This window comes from Ambystoma mexicanum, chromosome 6q, assembly GCF_040938575.1.
Source record: "Ambystoma mexicanum isolate Mex_15411 chromosome 6q, UKY_AmexF1_1, whole genome shotgun sequence".
Lineage (NCBI taxonomy): Eukaryota > Metazoa > Chordata > Amphibia > Caudata > Ambystomatidae > Ambystoma > Ambystoma mexicanum.
The window spans coordinates 451,255,703-451,268,513 of record NC_090937.1 but is presented as its reverse complement, the minus strand read 5'-3'; positions in this window follow the sequence as shown (position 1 = coordinate 451,268,513).

The following is a 12,811-nucleotide window of genomic DNA, read 5'->3' as shown; positions in this document are numbered from 1 at the left end:
ATGCTCGAGGTACGTTTCAGGACAGTTCCATCGATGGAGATCATCAGATCTTGCATTCTTGTAGCGTGATTGTTACACACAATGTTTCTATCGTTTTTAGCCATTGATATGTCCTTCTGTCGTCGCCCTCCTATGTGTCTTCTTTTTTCAATATTGTGTTCATTACTAATGAAAGTCCTATGTTTCAGGGAGTCGATGGAGCATTAGTCCAAGAAGAAGGGGGAGCGTGCAGTTACGGGTCGGCGCAACAGCTTGCAGAAGTGTGCACCGCAGTCACATCGTCCCTTGATGTTCTTATGCATTTCGAGGTATGGATACTGACAGCTCGATCAAGCGAGATCATATGACTTGATTACATCCGCTATACTTCCTTCTTTATTAACGCAAGTACTATGTTTCAGGGAGATGACGGAGCTTCTTCTACAAGAACATCACCCCTAGTAGTTGATGCAGATTTCTGGGTGGTGACACTTCCAACGATCGAGCAAATCGAATCATATTTAGATATCCATTATTTATTTTAGACAACTGATCATTTGTGCAGGTCTATTTAGATGAGCCGTTGACGCCTGCACAAACTTTATGTTCTTTTTATCAAAATAGAAAACCATACTAATGCAATTACTGTGTTTCAGGGAGTCACTGAAGCATCATCTTCAATAATATCATCAATGGAAGTCTATGAGGAGCCCGAGGTATGGATCTTGACAGTTCCATCTAACTAGATCAACAATGCGTGAATAATTGTCGTTTGAATGTTCTACACAAAGCGTTCATTCGTGTTTTGCTATTGAGATGTACGTGGGTATTGGTCCCCAAGTACATTTTGTGTTTTCGATATTATTATACATACTAATGAAAGTTCTATGTTTCAGGGAGTCGATGGAGCGTCAGTGCGTGATGGATGTGCTTATCAGGAAAACATAGTCGTTGCAGCGCAAGAGGAAGTGGAGACATATACACACGAGTCGGAGCAACAGCGTCCTGATGTTGAAGTTCGAGGCAAGAAAGTTTCAAAGAAAAGAAAGCAAAAGAAGGTTAGTGTCCTGGTCACTATATTATGTTGTTTTTCACTGTTAATAGTTCAATACTGTAAGTTGTGTTTAAACTGAACACCCCTTTTCCAATCTGTCCTCTAGTTGCGAGTGGGTGTACGAACTAGATCTACACAGACAGTGAAGCGAACGAGAGATGTTGCTTGTCAAACCTTTTGGCAGGGACTTGAGACTGGAGAAGCATCGTGCCAATGGGAAGAATATGAAGTGATTGACAACGGAGCTATACCACCACCAGCCATTGATAGTGAATGTCCTCCTGGTAGTTCGGATGCAGTCGGAGATCAATTCACAGAATCCACACCCGCAAAAACTAAGACCGCGAGAAAGTTGAAGAAATTGTTTTATTCACCCATCGCCGGAGAAGGAACAGATGTTGCAATGGAAGAGAATGAAGTAGGCGACAATGAAACACCATCAATATCACTGAACATAGCGGAAGACGATATCAGAGATTCTACCTTTCATGTGAGTGACATGTCCTCAACGTTACAGGCCGAACCAGCTGGGATGCAGAGTGACAGTATAAGGAAAGAGGCCAAATTCATTGTATTCGATAGTTGTTTGATTGATATTATTATTCGGATGAAATGTGGGCATTTGGTTGGTGGGGAAGTATGTGGGGAGCCATTGATTAATGTGACTCGTGCAATTCGAGGCACTAACCTTAAAATACATGCCACCTGTACAAAATATCATCCTTTCACATGGTCTGCACAACCTATGCTGGGACAACTGCCAGCAGGCAATCTACTTTGTGCAGCGGCTGCACTTTTTAGTGGTTCAAGTTTTAAAAAATTAGAGTCGTTCTTTCAGTTTGTGGGAATCCATTTCATTGCGAAAACTCAGTTCTACAAATACCAAACCGATTATCTATTTCCAGCCATTAGCGAAGCTTGGAGAATGGAAAAAATGTGTATTGATAGTACATTCGCGGGCAAACGGTTCAGGCTAGCCGGTGATGGACAGTGCGACAGCCCAGGATTTTCAGCCAAGTACTGCACCTACCACTTTCAGGACATGGAAAGTAAGAAAATTGTGAGTTCGGTGGTCGTGCAGGTGTCACAAAGTACATCCTCAGTGGCCATGGAGAAAGTTGGCTTTGTAGCATCATTGCAAGAACTACAATCGCGGGGAATGGTGATCGACCTGATAGCCACGGACAGACACGTTTCAATTGCCAAGACAATGAGAGAACAGTACAAAAATATAAATCACCAATTTGACGTTTGGCATCTTGCAAAATCAATCAATAAAAAATTGTCGGCTGCAGGTAAAAAAAAAGAATTGCAAGGTATTTCACAGTGGTCCAAGTCAATCAGCAACCATCTTTGGTGGAGCTCAAAAACATGTGGAGGGTCGTTGGAAATTCTACTGGAAAAATGGCGGTCAGTAATGCCACACTGTACAAATGTTCACCGATGGAACACGAACCAACATTTCCACAATTGTGAACATGGCCATTTGTCCACAGAGGAGGCACGGAAGAAGAAGTGGTTGATTCCTTCATCACCCACTCACAAAGCCATTGAAAAGATTGTATTTGATAAAACTATAACAAAAGCTTTGAGTGGACTCACGGAATTCTGCCACACAGGAGATTTGGAGGTGTTCCACAATATGTGCCTAAAGTACAGGCCAAAACGATTGCATTTTGGCATGGAGGGCATGATAAATCGGACTCTTTTAGCGGTCTTGGCACATAACCATAATGTTGGCCGTCAACAAAGTAGGACGACCGGAACTTTAGGGACGCTTCGCTACAATAAGGCCTTCACTAAAAGAAGTAAACAATGGGTGATCAAACCAGTGTTTGAGGATATGCAATATGAGTTTATTGAGAAACTTATTGTTGACGTCCTAGATAGGCACATAAATGGAGCTGTGAACGAACCTGTGCAGGGGACAACTGCATTGCCACCCAACATTGCATCTGTTCCATGTCCACCTAAAGAAGAACTCATTGAGAAATACACATCACGGTTTAAATGATTGTAATTTGATTGTCTGTTCTCTCAAGTCTCCTCATGTCGCAGGCCCATTGAATATGTGTATCTATGTATTGTGTAAATAAAAGTGATTGCTCAGTGTACATGCAATGTGTCTCTCCACCCTTGCCCCTCCCTTCACCGTGCAGTAGTGCGAACCACCCGGGTGTCACCTGTGACTTTGCTCTGGAGTCTCCTCATGTCGCAGGCCCATTGAATATGTGTATCTATGTATTGTGTAAATAAAAGTGATTGCTCAGTGTACATGCAATGTGTCTCTCCACCCTTGCCCCTCCCTTCACCGTGCAGTAGTGCGAACCACCCGGGTGTTACCTGTGACTTTGCTCTGGAGTCTCCTCATGTCGCAGGCCCATTGAATATGTGTATCTATGTATTGTGTAAATAAAAGTGATTGCTCAGTGTATATGCAATGTGTCTCTCCACCCTTGCCCCTCCCTTCACCGTGCAGTAGTGCGAACCACCCGGGTGTCACCTGTGACTTTGCTCTGGAGTCTCCTCATGTCGCAGGCCCATTGAATATGTGTATCTATGTATTGTGTAAATAAAAGTGATTGCTCAGTGTACATGCAATGTGTCTCTCCACCCTTGCCCCTCCCTTCACCGTGCAGTAGTGCGAACCACCTGGGTGTCACCTGTGACTTTGCTCTGGAGTCTCCTCATGTCGCAGGCCCATTGAATATGTGTATCTATGTATTGTGTAAATAAAAGTGATTGCTCAGTGTACATGCAATGTGTCTCTCCACCCTTGTTCATTTGCGCATTAAATTAAACCAAACAGTAATATAAATCATTTTTCAATAAATATAGAATCTCTCCGTATTTATGGTTCTGTGTGGCTGCAAAGCACGCAGACAAAATGCAAAGATGGAGTGTAAATTTCAAGTCCTGTGAGAATGCCTTACACTGAATGTAGCTAACTTGGAATGTGTGCTCGTTCGAAGTGAAGGTCAGCTGCTTTGATTTTTTCTCGGGTGCCAGAATGGCCCACGACTCAGAATAAGGTTCTATTGTATTTTGACCTTGACAGGCCTGGACCACGTAAGAAACGATAATGAATATAATTTCAGAAACGAAAGCCATTTCATGTTCGTTCATTAGAAGAAATAACGTCGGCATAGAAGGAGTGGTATTTCGGGGCTGCCCTACGCACAGACGCAATGGAAAATGCAAATATAATGTAAGTAACTCTTTAGATGAGTTTATACCGCAATTTAATTACTATACAGTTGCTTTAAAGACGGGTTAAGTTGTACTTGTTCGTTCTATGTGGCATGTTGTTTTGTACCGCGCACTATCTTGGGGAGAACCGTCTACTTGGCCCCCTTCCCGCCCCTACCTGCAAGGCTAAAAACCTCGGGGTCATCTTCGACTCCACACTCTCCTTCTCTCCTCATATATCTGACGTCTCTAAGAAGTCACACTACCAGCTGCACCTCCTCAGAGGTATTCTTCCCTTCCTCTCCTTCCCCCAGAAGCTCACTGTCTCCCGAGCCCTGGTTCTCTCTAGGCTGGACTACTGTAACAGCCTCTATCTTAATCTGCCTGCCTCCACTCTCCGCCCTCTGCAACTTATCCAGAACAGAACTCCGAGACTTGTCCTTGGCCTCAAGCGGGCCCTTTTTATTTATTATTTATTATTTATTATTTTATTACGCTACTTACCTTGTACTGCACTTCCCCCCCCCACCTCCTCTCCTTGCACTTTCTCCTTTTCCCCTTACCTCTGCACTTGCGCGATCTGAATGACACCTGGCCTAGTAGGATCGTTTGTCTGTCTTCCCCTTGTTCCCCTCCCTCCCTGCCTCGTCGCGCCTTGAAACACTTGTGTATAGGCGCGTTACAAATACCATATCATATCATATCATACTTTTACGGAAGCACCTCAAAACCTTTGCTTCTGCTTTCTCTCTCCCTCTCCCCTGCTACAACTGGTCCACTGTCTGCGATCTCGGTCCTGGGCCCTTCCACTCTCCACCTGCACTCCCTGTCAACCCCTGCACTGGGGGACTGTCTCAGTATCCTACAGCCCCCCTTGACGTTTAAAACCCAGTTGCACTGTCCTAGCTATGAAATAATTTCCAGACCTAATATATAAAATGAATAATTTTAATAAAGATCTGATGGTGAGACTAATTTCCTTTTTTTATGTTTTTCAAATAGATACATCGTCCATTATTGTCTGTGTCACGAGTACCAGACACCGGCGGATGGCTTCTATAATCGCCAGTTGCTTCTCCGCGTGAACAACGTTAGCACCCTGACCATTTTGTGGGACGATCGCCAAGTACAAGTATGCCCTTACGCGGTACTAATGGCTAGATGCAACATACAGACCGTTGTGGTGCCCTAGTGCCTCGTTGTTGGAATAGCCATGCGATTATCAGTGCGACCGAAGAGCTTATTTTATCGTAAACCAACACCATGTCTACTGCACACGAACATCGCTTGCCTCAAGACGAAATATTTTGGATCGAGAGCAAATAAAAATTCATTTATCTAAGACCCTGTGTACAGCAAAGGAACATTGTGTGCCTCGAAACGAACTTTTCGGAACGTGAACAAATAAAAATGCAAATCGCTGAATATTCTCAAAACATTTGATGTCCAATAAATGTACTTTGCCAAATGTACAATCTTGCCGTTTGCTTTTAAACCACTGTTTCATATTCCGAATTGTGGCGCTGTATTGTGAGATGATCTAAGACCCTGTGTACAGCAAAGGAACATCGTGTGCCTCGAAACGAACTTTTCGGAACGTGAACAAATAAAAATGCAAATCGCTGAATATTCTCAAAACATTTGATGTCAAATAAATTTACTTTACCAAATTTACAATCTTGCGGTTTAATTTAAAAGTACAGTTTCATATTCCCAATTGTGGCGCGCTGTGTTGTTTGAGCTCATCTGTGTTGATTTCCTGGTTCTGTGTGGAGTCGCGTATAAGACGCCTGGGCGCGTTTGCCTACGCAGCTCAGTCACGTCACGGATAGAGGCGGGGAATATGAATGTTTTGATCAAGTCTGTTTCAGGGGCGGGGGATTTGATTTAGTGCCGCAAAAGCAGGTGAGCCAGGTCGATGGGGGGAAATGATAGGATTATCATAAAATGGCGGCTGATTTCGAGTGCGTTAATGGAAGAAAAGTCGGGTAAGGTCCATAGGAAAGTTTTCCACGATCTACCGAGTTATGCTTAAAAACACATGGCCGAACCGTAGGGACAATAAAAAAAAAGTCCCGGAACTCTCCTTTAAGGTGGGCTCCTGAAGAGTAGCTGCATTGCCATTCTAGGTTTATGCTTTTTGCAGCTAAACTGAAAACATGAAATGATCACAGCAGTTGGGTTACTAAATAAGCACGTTGTTAACAAAACTTAATTAATGGAAAGAGGAAATGAGGCAAAAATGCCATTATTAGTAAATGGCCTTACATGTCCTGTAGCTAGCACATAGCAGTCAAGTATCCAGTTGAACCCTGCAGCTGGCACATAGCAAAAAGGTGTGCAATGGAACCCTGAAGCTGGCACATAGCAGCCACACATTGAATGGGACCCGGTAGCTAGCACATAGCAGCCAAGTATCTGATGGAACCCTGTAGCTGGAACATAGCAGCCAAGTATCCAATGGAACCATGAAGATGTGACACACGATGGAACCCTTTAACTCGTATATATCAGCCAAGTATTCAATTGAACCCTCTAAGTGGCACATAGCAGTCAAGTACCCTGTGGAACCCTTTTGCTAGCACATAGCAGCCAAGTATGCAATGGAACCTTCTAGCTGGCACATAGCAGCCAAGTATCCATAGCAGCCAAGTATCCAATGGAACCATGTAGCTGGCACATAGCAGCCGATTATCCGATGGAACCCTGTAACTAGTACATATCAGCCAAGTATCCAATGGAACACTCTAAGTGGCATATGTCAGTCAAGTACCCTGAGGAACCCTGTAGCTAGCACATAGCAGCCACATTTTCAGTGGCACCTGGGAGCTGGCACATAGCAGCCAAGTATCCAGTGGAATCCTGCAGCTGGCATATAACAGCCACGTATCCAATGGACTGTAGCTAGCACATTGCACCCACATATCCAAAGCAACCCTGTAACTGGCACCTAGCAGCCAAGTATCCGATGGAACCCTGAAGCTAGCACATAGCTGCCACATATCACATGGAACCCTGTAGCTGGAACATGGCAGCCACATTTCCCATGCAACTCTGTAGCTGGAAAATAGCATCCATGAATCCGATGGAACCCTGTAGCTGGCATATAACAGCCATGTATCCAATGCCACCCTGTGGCTAGCACATAGCAGCCAAGTATCCAATGCCACCTGGGAGCTAGCACATAGCAGCCAATTATCCAATGGGATCCTGTAGTTGGCATATAACAGCCATGTATCCAATGCCACCCTGTGGCTAGCACATAGCAGCCAAGTATCCAATGCCACCTGGGAGCTAGCACATAGCAGCCAAGTATCCAATGGGATCCTGTAGTTGGCATATAACAGCCACGTATCCAATGGAACCCTGTAGCTAGCACATTGCACCCAACTATCCAATGGAACCCTGTAACTGGCACATAGCAGCCACGTATCAGATGGAACCATGTAGCGGGAACATGTCAGCCAAATATCTGATGCAACGATGTAGCTTGAACATAGTTGCCAAGTACCCAATGGAACCCTGCAGCTGGCACATAGCAGCCAAGTACCCAATGGAACCCTGCAGCTGGCACATAGCAGCCATGTATCAAATGGAGCCCTGTAGCTGGTACATAACATCCAAGTATACAATGGAACCCTGTAGCTAGCACATCGCACCCAACTATCCAATGGAACCCTGTAACTGGCACATAGCAGCCACGTATCAGATGGAACCATGTAGCGGGAACATGTCAGCCAAATATCTGATGCAACGATGTAGCTTGAACATAGTTGCCAAGTACCCAATGGAACCCTGCAGCTGGCACATAGTAGCCAAGTACCCAATGGAACCCTGCAGCTGGCACATAGCAGCCATGTATCAAATTGAGCCCTGTAGCTGGTACATAACATCCAAGTATACAATGGAACCCTGTATCTAGTGCATAGTAGCCTAGTAACCCCTGGAATCCTTCACTCAACGCCCTTACTCATTGATGTTTTACTGACAGATGCCCTGTGGATAAAACCTCAGTAGAAATTAAGGATGTCAATGTGACATTGAATGTGACTTCACTGTTTGAGGCACCTAACAGTGAATGTGAGGTGGTAGTGTTTGTTTCCCAACTTGGATGAGGGAGAACCAAGTTAGATTTCAAAGCATCAGCCGTAACTGACACAGCAATGGCAGTGGGAGCACACTGATTCAGGGACCAGGGCAGCTGGAGACAGCTGTTCCCCCGTCCAGAGCGTCCCAACAGCAGAGTTGGCAAAAGAGGTAGGAAAAACAAGGTGAGTTGATCGAGTTCAAGATAGTTGGTGTGCTGGTGTGTTTGATGGAAGAAAAAGACTAATGGCTAATGGAGGCCAGGGTAAACGTGGCCGGGTTGTTAGTCATAGATGTGCTTGACGCATGACGCTTCAATTGGCTTCAATTTGAACAGGGACCGCATTGTGCTTGTGAACGTTCATAAACGATTTACTTTACTGTCATTTTCGATGGATTAGATTGCACATCAACCAGTTTGCTCAGCCCTAGTGGCAACTGTACATATGTTTGCAGCTGTCAGAGGCGTTGCTAGGGGGGGGGACCTAGAGGGCTATAGCCCCAGGTCTTTTGGTTGTAGCCCCGGATAGAAGCTCAGGGGCTACAACCAAAAGGCTATAGCTAGCCCCTAGTCCCGCCAGTTCCGACATTAGCTTAGCCCCTGATCTTTTCCAGAGCTAGCAACACTCCTGGCAGCTGTTCTAGCTATTGCAAACCTTCTGAGATAAAACTACATCTTATCAGCATGGGAGGATGTACCCTACCACAATATGTAGCTAGAAGTGGCAGATCAACACTCTCTAGCCATAGTTTAGCCATTACGTCTCAAATGGACACAAACAAGATGCGCTTTGACAAATTGCCTTCACTTTCAGTTTGTGATATGTCAGATTTTCACTGTTTTAACAAATCTGAATCGTAGCTTTTACAAACATTGTGCTGATTAGGGAGCCAAGCACAGGGTTAACACAAGATACATAGGGCAGGATTCCCGAAGCTTTTTTTAATGGGATTCACCCATTGAAGAACACTTGGCAAATCAGGCATATGTTCATTTAAGAGAGCACATTCAGCCTATGTGTCATTCAGTGTAACAGTAGGCGCAGTGATCACTTGGAAATATGTCACTATTCGCCGCCAGTAAACGTCCCAAACCTTTAACTCGTCCATATCCGCCTTCCTCCCACCCCCCAATTCCCTTCAGTTAAAAAAAAAAAACAGTTTTCTCAGTGGCAACCGTTAATTCGAAAAATGAAAAATCGCATTGCACGATGACGTTGTTCATCAGTTCAAAAGTTTTAAAATGTATGCTGTGCTGTGCACATGTTCCTCCTTGGCCTAAGGTGCCCTTGAATAGGCAGGAGTTTCTGGACTCCATTAATGCAATTGAAACATTCTCTTTTTTTTAAACACATTGAAAATAAGGTCTCGTCTCGGGAGGATAGCTCAGGGGCAACGCACTCGCCTTGAAAGTATGAGGACATGAAGCAACACAGGTTCGATCCCCGGGTCCGTGTTTAGAAACCTCTGGGCATGAAGTGCAACGTAACCAGTGTCGCAATTGCTAACAATGCATTGTGTGCATGAATTAAATGTCGGATACAATATTGAAACATGTATCATTGCCTATCTTCTGTAATAAAGCGAGCATTCTCGCGCTTATCTGCTGATGTGTGCGTCCTTGCCCTGCCTGCATTTTTTGCTGAAAAGATGACACTGTTGCACATGTCATTTGCGTGTTTCCTCTGGAATGTAACATGGTGTATATCATTCCTGGGACTCGCTGGGGATCTCGGTTGACAGCAGCGCATCCCTTTCAGCTGATTTGTCATGGAGGCCAGCCTAACTCCCGGGCAAGTCTAAGTGCAGCTCCTCCAGACTGCCTGGGGGAAATCACAGGTCAGGCATATTGTCAGACACATTGCCTGTTTTCTCATTTTCAACTATGCATGGGTCATTTGGGAAATGTATGGACTCCAAGGCCTTGTATGGTCATTCTTAAAATATTCACCACCTTCAAGTGGAAATTACATTTTTTCGTTCCCACTTCGCTAGGATAATTCCAGCACCCTGGTTTACCTGCTGACCTTTCCTTATTTGGACATTTTCAATATCTCATTTTAGGGTCTCACTTTAAAAAGGGGGCAGTGCATTATATAGAGGCGTAATGCTTTTATGCCTCAATTGAATCCTCTGTCCCATTTTCAAGCAGCGATTAGATGGAGGAGGGGCGCGGAGCGGAGATACGATCTCTGCTGAACATTCTCCCTCTATCTTGTCAGTGCATTTTGTTTGACACGTTCGAAAACAAATGGATTCCTATGGAATCCACCTTGTTTTTGCCCCTGCTCAAAACCAGACAGATTCCATAATAATCCAATGGTAAATGTCACCTGGGAAGTGTAATTTGTGGGGTGAGTTTACTTGTCTACCAGACAGAGAGGAAAATGAAAGAGTAAAATGGAGTTTGCCCTCCACTCGTGGACATTCAAAACTCCATGCTGGAGACACAAGTGTTCCCTGAATGCAAATTTACATTTTATCATAAAAATTAGTGTGTGACACTTTACACAGAGGTATTGTTGTCACAGCATCTAAAATGTTAATTTTATCATTGAGGTTCCCTCAAGTACCCAATGTACCCTCTACACCCGAGTGGTAAGCATGTGCATCCAGTACACAGCTTGTAATCTGCACATAGCTGAAAACACGGGGATACTGGAAGTTGACGTTTATTTTTTAACTCTGGGTGTGAGGAGCTGACTTCTTCCCTTCAGGAGTTCAAGGATGAGCAGAGGCTGAAGTGCCTACTTAACCCTCACGCTTCTACAAAACAAGAGCCAACACAATCATAAAGGTAAAACAGGCACAGTCAAGAGATATCCCTCCTTCGCCTTTTGTGGTAACGTGGGCCGAGGGAAGGCTAGATTTTTAAAAGGGGTGTGAATGTGGTTCAGTAGCAACACAAACAGCGAAGTATAACAGTTCAAAATAAAGGAATGCCCAATCAAGGTTCTGTACAAATAGATATACTTTACTTAAACACAGCATACAATAATTACTAACTAAAACAAGTGTACACAAAGCCCACCTCTGAAGAAAGAACACAGAGTAAGCAAAGCTAGCAAGATGCAGCACTATGAATCCAGGGGGTGTAAGGCAAGTAAGAAGCACAATGTTTTTTAAATGGATATGTTCTTGAGTGTAAAAAGGATGCATGTGACATAGCCAGTCTCTAGGGCCCAAATATGGACCAAGGGGGCAGTTAGCAGTCAATAGGACCTTTCTCGGTTCTTGATGGTCCGGCAGCACCAAACCAGGCTTTTTGACACTGTGTGGGCGGTTTGAAGATCGGGGAGACTGCAAAGCCATCAGGCCCTTGTTGTTCAAATGTGTTGAACGGTTCTTGAAACATGGCTCCAAGCAGTTCAACAGAGAAGAAGACTAGGATCCCGGCTGTCTTTGCTCTCATAGTGCTGTGAGCCCCGACCTAGAGGCTCACGGACAAGACAAGTCCTTTCTTCATGCTCCCAAACACGGGGGAGGCTAGCACACTGTTGCAGGAGTCCTTCAACATGGTGAGTTCCTGGGTACTGCTGTGACTGGAAGAGAGGCAGGTTTTGCTGAAGCAGCATGCCACTTCTCACGTTTGCTGTGAGTTTCACTCCAGGGATTCAGGAACAAGATGGATCCTGGTTCTCGGGCTAGGAAACACAGGGGAGGCTGGAACACAACTGCAGGGGTCTTTCAACACAGTGAGGTCTTGGGTACTGCTGTGGTTACTAGAGAGGCAGGTCTTTCTGCAGCAGCACCCTGACATGCGGCTACTCCTTTTGGATGGGTGTGCTGCTTTGATTCCTGGGCCCAGTACAGCTGCCTGTGGAGTGGCTATCTCTAGAGGAGGGTGTTACCTGCCCTTACAAAGATATGAAAGAAGAGACATGGTCACTAAAAAAATAATTCCTTTCACTTGGCAGGATGAGCCTGTATGGAGAGAACACGCATCAATTCTACAGCTGAGCTGGCTCACAGGAGCTGACACATGTGTGATATCAAATTGGACATGGCTGCAATGATTATGAGCAGTGCCTTGCACCATGCCCTAATTCTGGCATGGCTTACATTTAGAGTTTACGTTTCCACCAGCATGGGCTACTCATAATCGTGGCAATTTAGAACAGGGGTGCATATCTTAAATGACACCCCTGTGTTGCAATGACTTTGGCTGTCACTTCAGCTGTCAAGAGGGCACCTGTGACCTGAACCTGATCTGTGCCAACATAGGGCAGGCGCTGCAATCAGGCTACTGATGCAGAAATGCATAGGTGCAAAGGTACAGCTGATGAAAATAGGAATCTGATCGATGATTACTATTTCAGGCATGGAATTACCCGCAACATTTTGTTATTTTAATAAAAATAAAAGGATCCAGGGCTTCCAAACCCTTGCAAAATGGCAACTCATCACACTGGGCAAGGTGAAAAAGTGACTTTAGGGTGCGTGTTATGACACCAAAGAAAATGGCTCCCTGAGCGCACATCTCCTGTCTGGAAATCTAATTAA